The sequence below is a fragment of the Macaca nemestrina genome, chromosome 8, assembly GCF_043159975.1.
Source record: "Macaca nemestrina isolate mMacNem1 chromosome 8, mMacNem.hap1, whole genome shotgun sequence".
Taxonomy (NCBI): Eukaryota; Metazoa; Chordata; class Mammalia; order Primates; family Cercopithecidae; genus Macaca; species Macaca nemestrina.
In genome coordinates this window covers 117,488,100-117,500,666 of record NC_092132.1, presented here as the reverse complement: position 1 = coordinate 117,500,666, position 12,567 = coordinate 117,488,100, and the positions used below count along the sequence as shown (strand labels likewise).

Below are 12,567 nucleotides of genomic sequence, written 5' to 3'. Positions count from 1 at the left end.
AAAAACTTAGCTTCGTCCAGGTACATTCAGACTCTGTGTAAAACCCCAGTGTTTCAGAATTTAAACTTAGTCCATTCAAAATATGAATTTTCTATCAGGACTATTTTCATCCCTAAGGTTCTTATTCTCTCCTTCTTCTCAGAAAGCTATCTAAATGCAAGAGTAAGCTGGCTTAGCATCATGAGTGTTCTTGCAGTGAACTGCAAGGCTTCACTGATTCCTCCTGAGGTTCCTCATTAACTTTGGTCTGTAGTTGTCACCTTCTGTCACCTCTGAGTCAACAACCAATGAATCTGCTCCTCCCAGCTTTGGGTCAGGCTCTATCACTTGTTACTGAAATCCATTCTCCTAGTCTTGAAGTCTGTAAAAACTCTTTTCAGTAATCCTTGTCTTTTCATTCCTTTTTAAATTTTTTTTCTGTTACTTTTAGTTTACATGTAATAATTGCATATATTTTTGAAATACAGAGTGATATTTTAATATAGATATACAATGTATAATGATCAAATCAGGGTAATTAGCATGTCCATCCATCACCTCAAACTTTTGTCATTTTCGTGTTGTGAACATTCAGATTCCTCTCTGTTAATCTTTTGAAAATACACAATAAATTGTAGTTAACCATGAAGGACACTAGAAATTATTGCTCCTGTCCAGCTGTAACATTGCATTCTTTAACCAGTCTCTCCCCATCTTCCCTTCCCTCTTCCCTTCTCATCCTTTAATAATCACAAGTCGATTCTCTACTTCCGTGAGCTCAATTGTTTTTAGCTCCCATGTATGGGTGAACATGTGGTGAACCTAATGTCCTCTAGTCTCATTCATGTTGCTGCTAATAACAGGATTTCATCTTTTTTAATGACTGTATAGTATTTCATTGTTCATACATATCACATTTTCTTTATCTATTTATCTTTTGGTGTACATTTAGGTTGCTTCCATAACTTAGCTATTGTGTATAGTCCTACAATAAACATGGAAGTGCAGATACTTTTTTGATACACTGATTTTTTTTTTATAGATACACAGTGGTAGAATTGCTGGATCATATGATAGTTCTACTTTTAGTTTTTTTTGATGAATTCCCATACAGTTTTCCATAGCAGCTATACTAATTCACGTTTCTACCAACAGCGTATGAGTTCCCTGTTCTCCACATCCTTGTCAGCATCTATTGTTTTGTTTTATTTTTTGTCTTTTTCATAATAGTCATTGTAACTGGAGTAAAATGATAACTCATTGTAGTTTTGATTTGCATTTCTCTGATAATTAATGATGTTAAACATACTTATATACCATTTGTATGTCTTTTGCAAAATGTTTATTCAGATCTTTTTCCTATTTTAATCAGATTTTTTTTTTTTTTGCCATCGAGTTCCTTGTATATTCTGGATATTAGTCTCATGTCAGATGAATAGTTTGCAAATATTTTCTCCCATTCTACAAGTGTCTCTTCTGTCTGTTGATTGTTTTCTTGACTGTGCAGGTTTTGGTTTAATATAGCACCATTTGTTTATTTTTGGTTTTGTTCCCTGTGCTTTTGAAGTCTTAGCAATAAAAATATTTGCCTAGTTTAAAATCTTGAACCATTCTTTTCTTCTAGCGGTTTTGTAGTTTTGGGTATTCCATTTAAATATTTAATCCATTTCGAGTTAATTTTTGTATGGGGTGAAAGAAAGGGGCCCAGTTTCATTCTTCTGCATATGGATATCCAGTTTCCCCAGCACCGTTACTGAAGATAATCCATTCTGCTTGGTGTGTTTGTGGCACCTTCATTGGCCTAATGTCATTTTAGTCTCTCTGCTGTTTAGGATTTTTAACTCTCCTCCTGTATATGCATTTGTATGTCAGGATGTGGGAACCTCCGTGGGTTTCTCTCCACATTTCTCCCTGCTTACAGACACTATCATGTTTCTTCTTCTGTGATCCTCTTGCGTTGTTGCTAGACACTGTTTCAGGAGCACCCCACCGAGAATCCATATGAAAAGGGAAGCATTTCTCTCATTTTTCTGCTTGCACATCACACAAATATCATATTTTCCTGGCCTAGTCACCCCTTATCAACCTGAAGCACTGTGGGGAGGGGGTGGAAAACTGGGTTCTTTCTCAGAGATCAGGCTCTGTCCTATCTTTATAACATCTTTATTCAGATATATCTCAAATACCATGAAATAAATACATATCCATTTACAGTGTACAATTCAATGAGTTTCTTTATACAAATAGAGTTGTGTAGTCATCACTACAATAAATTTTAGAACATTTTCCTCACCTCAAAAAGAAACCCCATAACCAATAGAAGTCACTCCTCCTTCTCAACCCACAGCCCTGGAAAAAAACACTAGTCTATTTTCTGTCACTGTAGATTTTCCTATTCTGGCCATTTCACACACACACACACACACACACACACACACACACACACACACATATACACACACACACAAGATGCTATAGTTTGTGGCTTGTTGTGTCTGGCTCCTTTTATTCAGCCATGCTGTAGCATGTATCAGTACCTCATTTCAGCTGGGTACAGTGGCTCATGCCTTTAATCCTAGCACTTTGGGAAGCCAAGGTGGGCCAATCACTTGAAGTCAGGAGTTTAAGACCAACCTGGCCAGCACGTTGAAACCCCGTCTGTACTAAAAATGCAAAAATTAGCTGGGTGTGGTGGTGCATGCCTGTAATCCCAGCTACTTGGGAGGTTGAGGCAGGAGAATCTCTTGAACCCAGGAGGTGCAGGTTGCAGTGAGCCAAGATTGTGCCACTGCACTCCAGCCTGGGTGACAGAGCAAGACTCTTGTCTCAAAAAAAAAAACCACCAAAAACCTCATTTCCTTTCTTGCTGAATATTATTCTGTTGTGTTTTTATTGATGAATAATATTCTGTTGTATAGATCTATACCTCATTTTGTTATACATTTATCTACATTTATCTATTGATGGACATTTGGGTGGTTTCCGCCCTTTCCATATTGTATATAATGCTGCTATGCACATTGGGACAAAAATATCTGTTCAAATTCCTGCTTTCCATTTTTTTAATGTATACACCCAGAAGTAGAATTACTAAATCAAATGCAAATTCTATGTTTCATTATTTGCAGAATCACCACACTATTGTCCACAGCAGTTACACCATTTTATATTCCCACCAGAAATGCAGAAAGGTTCCAATTTTTCTACATTCTCACCTACACTTATTTTTCATTTTAGAAAATAGTGGTCATCCTAATGGTTGTAAAGTGGTATCTCATTATGGTTTTGATCTAAATTTTCCTAAAATTTTTTCATGAGGATCTCATTGACCATTTACATATCTTCTTTATAGAAATAACTACTTAGATCCTATTTTTAAATTTGATTATTGTCTTTCTACTATTGAGTTGTATAAGGTCTTTATATATTCTGAATATATAGGCCCTTATCAGATGTATGATTGGCAAATATTTTCTCCCATTCTGTGGTTTTGCTTTTCATTTTTGTTACATACTTTGAATCACAAAATTGTTTAGTTTTGATGATGTTCAATGATGTATTTTTTATTTTGTCACTTGTGCTTTTGTGCAATATCTAGGAAGCTTTTGACCAACCTAAGGTCAGCAATATTTACTCCAAAACTTTCTTCTAAAAATTCTGTATTTTTGGCTCTTACATTTAGATCTGTGATTTTTTTTTTTTTCCTTTGAGACAAGGATTCACTCCATCACCCAGACTGGAGTGCAGTAGTACAGTCATGGCTGACTGCAGCCTCGACCTCCTGGGTTCAGGAGATCCTCCTGCCTCAGCCTCCAAAGTAACTGGGACCACAGGTGCACACAACCATGCCCAGCCCTGCATTTTTTGTAGAGATGGGGCTTTATCATATTTCTCAGGCTGGTCTGGAGCTCTTAGGCTTAAGTGAGCCACCTGCCTCAGTCTCCAAAAGTGCTGGGATTACAGGCACGAGCCAATGTGCACAGCCTCTATGATCTATTCTGAGTGATTTTCGTTTATGGAATAAGAAAAGGATCTAACTTTACTCTTTTCATTGTGGCTATCCAGTTGTCCCAAAATTCATTTATTCAAAAACTATTCTTGTCAAAAAAACAATTGACTTTAAATATCTGAGTTTATTTCTGGGTCTCAATTGTATTCTATTAATCCATATGTGTAACCTTGTGCAAGTACCACACTGTCTTCATTACTATAGTTTTGTAGTAAGTTTGACACTGGGAACAATGAGTCCTGCAACTTTGTTATTCTTTTTCTTTTTTTTTTTTTTTTTTTTTTTTTTTTTTTTTTGAGACAGAGTCTCGCTCTGTCGCCCAGGCTGGAGTGCAGTGGCCGGATCTCAGCTCACTGCAAGCTCCGCCTCCCGGGTTTACGCCATTCTCCTGCCTCAGCCTCCCAAGTAGCTGGGACTACAGGCGCCCGCCATCTCGCCCGGCTAGTTTTTTGTATTTTTAGTAGAGACGGGGTTTCACCATGTTAGCCAGGATGGTCTCGATCTCCTGACCTTGTGATCCGCCCGTCTCGGCCTCCCAAAGTGCTGGGATTACAGGCTTGAGCCACCGCGCCCGGCCGACTGTTATTCTTTTTCAAGATTATTTTTTTAATCTGGATTTCTGCATTTCCATATGAATCAGGATCAATGTGTTAATTTCTGCAAGGAAGCTAGCTGGGATTTTAACTGTTAACCTATTGAATCTATAGATCAATTTTGGAAAATCTTAATTATATTAAATATTCTGATCTATTGATATGGTTTGGATCTGTGTCCCCACCCAAATCTCATCTTGAATTGTAATCCCCATGAGTCAAAGGAAGAACCTGATAAGAGGCGATTGATTATGGCAAGGTTTATATCCTCTTTAATTTCGTTGAACAGTGTTATATAGTTTTCAGATCATAGGTTTTGTACTACTTTTGTTAATTTGATTAGTAAGTATTTTTATTGCTATTGTAAATAAAATTGTTTTCTTAGCTTTATTTTCAGATGGTTCATTTGTAGTATATAAGGGTACAATTGATTTTTGTATATTGATCTTATATCCTGCAACCTTACTAAATGTGTTTATTAGTTGTAATAGTTTTTTGATTGTCTCTTATTTCATTTCTTGCCTAATTGCCCTGACAGAACCATCAGTACATTGTTAAATAGAAGTGGTGAGAGCTTATATTTTTACTTTGTTCCTGACCATAGGGGGAAGGCATTCAATCTTTCACCATTAGTTATGATGTTGGCGGTGAATTTTTCATAGATGCTCTTTATTTGGTTGTGGAGGTTCTGGTCTATTCCTAAATTGTTGAGATTTTTTTCTCATGAAGGGCTCTGATATTTGTCAATTTTTTTTTGCTTTATTGAGATAATGGTGTGTTTTTTGTATTTTATAATATTAATGTGACATATTGGGTTAATTGATATCCAAATGTTAAACCCACCTTGTATTTCTGAGAGAAATCTCACTTGGTCATAGTATAGAATCTTTTTTATACATTGTTGGGTTTGATTTGCTAGCGTTTTGTTGAGGAATTTTTAATCTGTATTCAATACAAATTTTGGTCTTTAGGTTCCTTTTCTTGTATGTCTTTGTCTGCTTTTGCCATCATGTTAAAACTGGCTCCATAGAATGAATTGGAAATTCCCTCCTCTTTTATTTTTTGAAAGGATTTGTGAAGGATTTGTGTTAATTCTTCTTTAAGCATCTAATAGAATTTTACTTGTGAAGCAATCAGGGCCTAACTTAACATCTTTTATTATTAATCAAACTCTTTATATGTTATAAGTTTTTCAGGTTTTCTACTTCTTCCTAAGACAGTTTTGGTAGTTTCATCTTTCTGCCAGTTTGTTCATTTAATCTACATTATCAAATTTATTGACTTGTATACATCTATTCATATGAGTATACATCTGATCATATAAGTATACATGTTGTATACTTATGTGTACATATGATATACTTAAGTATTGCTTTATATTTCTTTTATTTTTTCAGAATGGTAGTAATAATCTGTCCTTCGTTTTTTACTTTGGTAACATGAGTGTTCTCTTTTTTTGCAGCCAAACTTGCTACAATGTTTATCTATTTTGTTGATCTTTTCAAAAAGAACAACTTTCCTAATGGATGTTTTTCTAATTTTTTCTATTCTATAATTTATTTATTTTCATTCTAATTTTTATTATTTCCTCCTTTCTTCTAGATTTGAGTTAACTTGCCTTCCTTTGTTCAGTATCACCTAAGGTGAAACATTAAGTGAAGTAATTGATTTCAGATTTTTCCTTTCTTTAAAATAGGAAAAAAATTAGGCTGCCAGCTGCGGTGGCTCACACTTGTAATGCCAGCATTATGAGAGGCCAAGGCTGGCGGATCACCTGAGATCAGGAGTTCGAGACCAGACTGGTCCACATGGCAAAACCCCTTCTCTACTAAAAATACAAAAATCAGCCAGGTGTGGTGGCACATGCTTGCAGTCCCAGCTACTCGGGAGGCTAAGGCAGCAGAGTCACTTGAACCTGGGAGGCAGAGGTTGCCGTGAGCCAAGATCATGCCACTGCATTCCAAGCTAGTTGACAGAGCAAGACTTCTCTCAATAAATAAATAAATAAATAAATAGGCATTTATATCTAAAAATTTCCCTCTAAGCACCTTTAGGAGCATGGTGTATTTTTAATGTGTTATGTTTTTATTTTCATTGATTTAAAATACTTTATAATTTCCTGTGTTATCTGTTTTCTTTTTTTTTTTTGTATGGTTTTGACCCATTATTTAGAAATGTGTTGTTTTTACTTTCACATATTTGTGAATTTTCCTAATTTTCTCTTTTATTGTATTCTTATTTAATTCCATTGTAGTTGGAAAGCATACTTTATATGATAAATTCTTATAATATTTTAAGACTTGCTCTGTTGTCTAATACATGGTCTATCTTGGAGACTATTCAATGTATACTTGGAAAGATCATGTATTATTCTGTTGTTGGATGGAATGTTATATGAATGTCTGTTAAGTATAGTTGGTTTATAGGGTCGGTTAAGTATAGGTTGGGGTGTGTGTGTGTTTGTGTGTGTGTGTGTGTGATTTTTATTTCTTCTTGTGGATTTGAATTACTGCCTAATGTCCTTTTATTTCAACCTCAAGGAATCCTGTTAGTATTTATTGTAGGGTTTGTCATATATCAACAAGATCTAAGTTCTTGTTAATCTTAAAAATGTCTTAATTTATCCTTTATTTTTGGAGGATAGTTTTGCTAACTATTAAATTCTTTGTTGGTAGTTGTTTCTCATTCAGCACTTTAAATATTTCATCCTACTTCTTTCTGGCCTCTATTGTTTCTGATTAGAAATAGCTTTCAATTTGATTGGTCATCCTTTGTACACGATGAGTCACTTCTGTCTTGCCGATTTGAAGATTCTCTGTCTTTGAGTTTCACATTTTTGATTATGATGTGTCTCCACGTGTCGATCTCTTTAAATTGATCCTACTAGGAGTTTATTAAGCTTTTTAGTTGTGCAGATTAATGTTTTTCAACCCCTTTGAGAAGTTATTGGCCATTATTTCTTCAAATATTCACTCTACCCCTTTCTTTACTCTCCTCCTGTATCTATCATTAAATCCTTTGGTACACTTGATGATGTCCCAATGTCCCAGCAGTCCTTTAGGCTGTCCTCATTTTTCTTAATTCCTTTTTTCTTCTGTCCCTCAAACTGGATAATCTTCATTCACCTATCTTTGAGTATGCTGATTCTTTTTTTTTTCTGCATGCTCAACTCTGATCTTTAGTTCTTCTTGTAAAGTTTTTATTTCAGTTATTGTACTTTGAACTCCAAGATTTCTACTTTAAAAAAATTGTAGCTATTTAATGATAGTCTCTATTTTGTGAGACATGATTCTCATATTCCTTTTGGTTCTTTATATATAGGCTTTTAAAGCTCTTCAAATATGTTTAAATTAGCTGATTTTAAAAGTATTTGACTGGTAAGTACAATGTCTGAGCTTCTCTCAAGGACAGTGTCTATTGAGAGCCTTTCCCTGTGTATTTTTATCTTTTTGTTTCTTTCCAAGTCTTATAACGTTTTGTTGAAAATTGGACATTACACAGGTTGTAATGTGTTATTTATGGAAATCAGATTCTCCAGTAGACTTTCCCAAAGTCTACATCTCTGTCATTTGTGGCCATTGGATTTTCTACTCTGTTAGTTTAGTGGTAAGCTTATAATTGGACAATGATTTTTGTTAAACACCTGGAACCAAGAAGTTTCTCAGTCTTTGTCAAGGGATTCTGTGTTTGTGTTGGGGCATGCCTTCAATATTCAGCTGAAAAGTTGACAACTCTGTTTAACCTTCATTTTCTGCTTTTATGAAACCTCAAGGTCAGTCAGAGATGAGAGCTTTGGAGCTTCTCAGTCCTTTCCGCTTTTGCATACTGTTTTGCAAAGTTCTGGGCATCTTCATTGCCATTTAGATTTCCACTAACATTCCAGAGTTTTTCAAAGTCCCTTATAAATAAGAAGACATTTTATTCTTCAGTTTTCCTTTTATGCTTTTATTTGGTCTTCAATTTGCCCTGCTATGTGTTGCCTCAGGCACATGTGACGTTAATATATTTGATAACACTCCCTGGGGATAGGCTTATAACACTAGACAAATGCAAATGAGGTTGCAAAAGACAAGCCATTCAAGTAAGGTTATCCAGGGAACCACCAGACAAGTCCAATAATGACTGTTCTTTGGAAATAAGGCTTTTGAAGAACTGTATTTCTGCTGTAATCCCTCTAGTGTCAAGAATATGGAGTATTACATTTTGAAAGCTATTGATGAGCTGTGGAGCTAGAGATGAAACTAGTGTAAATTAAAACAACACAAATCTTGTATCTCTTACTGCTATCTATTTATTTATCTTAACTAAATGTTTCCATGGCTCCTGTTGGTTAGTTTCCAGAGTTCTGCAAAATAAAATAATTCTCACAAGTTTTGCCACTTTATTCTATTTTTATGCAGGGGCAGCCTGTCTCAGGTCCCTCCTCTACCTTTTTATTCTGGTATCTTGTCTTAATTTTTTTGTTTTGTTTTTGTTTTTGTTTTTGAGATGGAGTCTCACTCTGTCGCCCAGGCCGGAGTGCAGTGGCGCAATCTCGGCTCACTGCAAGCTCTGCCTCCCGGTTTCACGCCATTCTCCTGCCTCAGCCTCCCGAGTCGCTGGGAATACAGGCGCCCACCACCACGCCCGGCTAATTTTTTGTATTTTTAATAGAGACGGGGTTTCACCATGTTAGCCAGGATGGTCTCGATCTCCTGACCTCATGATCCACCCTCCTTGGCCTCCCAAAGTGCTGGGATTACAGGCGTGAGCCACCGCGCCCGGCCTTGTCTTCATTTTTTAAAGGTAGTTTTCCTGGGTATAAAATTCCTGGTTGGCAGTTTATTTCAGTACTTTTTTATAACATCTTATTGCCTTGTAACGTCCATTTGTTTCTGATAAGAAGTCAGCTATTTCACATGAAAACCACATTTTTCTCGTGCTGGTTTCAAGATTTTTCGTGATGTAGCGCACAATTTAGTCCACAACAGTCACATTTTGAGGTTCTGGGTAGACATGTATTAATATTTGGGGAGACAATCTCCAATTTATTAACCCCTCTAGTGAATAATTAACATCAGTTAATGTACTTTTCAACTATAAAACTTCTATTTGGTTCTTCTTAAAATTTTTATTTGTTTATTGATAATGTTTCTTTTTTTTTTTTTTTTTTTGAGACGGAGTCTTGCTCTGTAGCCCGGGCTGGAGTGCAGTGGCCAGATCTCAGCTCACTGCAAGCTCCGTTTATGCCATTCTCCTGCCTCAGCCTCCGGAGTAGCTGGGACTACAGGCGCCCGCCACCTCGCCCGGCTAGTTTTTTGTATTTTTAGTAGAGACGGGGTTTCACGGTGTTAGCCAGGATGGTCTCGATCTCCTGACCTCGTGATCCGCCCGTCTCGGCCTCCCAAAGTGCTGGGATTACAGGCTTGAGCCACCGCGCCCGGCCGATAATGTTTCTTTAGGGAGACATTGTCATCATGCCTTTATTTAATCAGGATTTCCTTCATTTCTTTCAACATATTTAGAATATTGACTTTTAATTTGTTTTGCTAACTCTGACATGGACTCTTGCACAGAAAGTTTCTTTTGCTTGCTTTCCCCACCCTGTGTATAGCTCATGCTTGCCTGTTAATTTGCATGTCTCATGCTTTCCTGTTACTTTGCATGTCTCATATTTTGTGTTGAAAAATGGATATTGTAGATAATTATAGCAGCTCTGAAACCAAGGCTTATTGTTGTCACTGGTTGAGTAATTAATTGGTTAGTGACTTGGCTGAACTGTTTTATAAAATCAGTTTCCCCTAAGTGTGAAGCCTTTGATGTTGCACATTGGAGAGTGCAGCCTTGGACTACAGTGGTTAATAACCATTGGGCTGATGGTGGTTTTAGCAGGCTCATTTTAATTATCTCTTTCCCTGATCTCTATGGTAAGCTCTCTGCCTCTGTTGGTATCACACCCAGTTCCTAGACTACACTAGCAGGCTGCCTATTATTGTTTCTTACTATGCCTGAGGCATCTGTCGCTCCACGGTATTATGCAATTAAATTTGGGCCCCTTTGCAAGAGTGGTTTCTAAGACCAGTCTTTGCAGTTTGTTCTGTCCCTAAGAGAACAGTTATTAGCTGTATTTTTTCTGGTTCACTATGGTAAACTCTGACTTATTGTTTGTCTTGTTGTTCTCAAGGAGATACCAGCCTCCAATTAATTGTTTAACACCAAAATCACTGTTGTCAAAAAGCACCCTTGGGCTTGAAATTCTTGATACTCTGTTCCAAGTAAAGTCAATTCCTTTGGGCAGAGCTTCAGAGCTCTTTGTTCTTATGCCCTGCCTCTCCTCCTGGGCAAAATCTCTGAGCCATTGCTCCCAAGCTTGCAGAATGGTGGGTGGTGTTGGAAAAGAAGTCTGCTTCTGTTGAAGTGACACACCTGTTTTATGAGTAGGACACTAGTAGTAGTGTCTGCTAGCAGTAGTAGCCTGGCCTTCTTTGTTTGCTTCTCCCACTATGAAACCTCTGCCTTGAGGGTGAGCTGAGGTAAGGAAGATTAATACTTCATTGTTTTCATCCTGTGATACCTAAACAGAGCCTCACCTATAAATGAGAGCTGTGAGGACTAAGAGAGTCTCTATCCTCTAGGCTGCACTCACCTGAAACTTAGTTTCTGCAACACAGAGTGGGAAGGGGATGAGAAATACTGACGCTGTGTCCCTCACAGGGACATAGCACAGCCTTTGACTGGGAGCTGGAGGGAGGGGAAACTGCATTCTTGAGCACACTTGTCCAGAATGAAGCTTTTATCACAGCTAGCTGGGTTTGGAGGAAAGGAAGCAGTTTGTGGTTCAAGTGCCAAAGATTCTTGATGCCCTTATTAAGATTTAGTATATTTTACTGAATACAAGTTTTTGTGTTGCTGTTGTTGTTATTGAGATGGAGTCTCACTCTGTCCCCGATCCTGGAGTGGAATGGCGTGATCTCAGCTCATTGCAAGCTCCACTTCCCAGGTTAAAGTGATTCTCTTGCCTCAGCGTCCCAAGTATCTGGGATTACAGGTGCCTGCCACCACACCCAGCTAATTTTTGTATTTTTAGTAGAGATGGGGTTTCATCAGGTTGGCCAGGCTGCTCTCAAACTCCTGACCTCAGGTGATCTACCCACCTCAGCCTCCCAAAGTGCTGGGATTGCAGGCATGAGCCACTGCACGCGGCCACAAGTTGTCTTCGTTTGCTATATGTTCACAGAACAATTTCTAGAGATTTTCAATGTGTGTGTGTTTATGTTTTGATAATTTCACTAGTTAGGGCTGTTTCACTGAGGAGCAAGTTTATGAAGCTTCTTCTGCTGCTATTCCACACCCAAAACTAAAGGCTCTGTCTTAACGTTATCTTAACGTAAGATTTTCTGTGAATCTTTCTACTTCCCCTTGAAAGTCTTAAGACAATTTCTAGGATGGCCAAAAATAAATAAATAAATAAATAAACTGTTCCTATGTAATTTCCTGAAATCCCTATTATCTACATCCTGAAATCCCTATTGTCTACAGGGTAATGCAACTGAATGCTTGAGTCTGAAGAATATTGTTTCTTAAAGTTTCTTCAAGACTTTATTTTGGGACTGGAAATTTAAACATGGACTCCTTACATTCAATAAAAATGTGAATCTTTTTGAAGCAATGGGTGAGTCTGACTAAATAGGAAGAAAGTCCCATTAAAGGAAGGGCCCAAAAAAAAGAACAAGATAATACCCTAAAAAATATAATCTCATTACACATGTCATCCTATTATATGTAAATTTAGTATAGTTTCATGCAGTATACATATGCCTTTAAACACTGTACAAACCAAACTTTCTGAAAAGAAATTACACATACCAGCACACACATGCGTATATTTCTGTCATTCTGCAAACAAAAATGCTTTATAAAAATAAATAATCATCCCTTTTTAGCTGACTTTTGTGACTTTACTATAAATGTTAAAATATTTCTATATAAAAAGGAAGATTCTGCCTT

The 12,567-nt window shown here is 37.0% G+C and overlaps 1 protein-coding gene across 4 annotated transcripts in view; it reads left to right on the top strand.

Annotated features, from left to right (window-relative positions):
- LOC105476597 (potassium calcium-activated channel subfamily U member 1) overlaps window positions 1-12,567 on the top strand; it is a 166,682-nt gene that overhangs the window by 66,517 nt on the left and 87,598 nt on the right. The gene's annotated exons all lie outside the window — the stretch shown is intronic.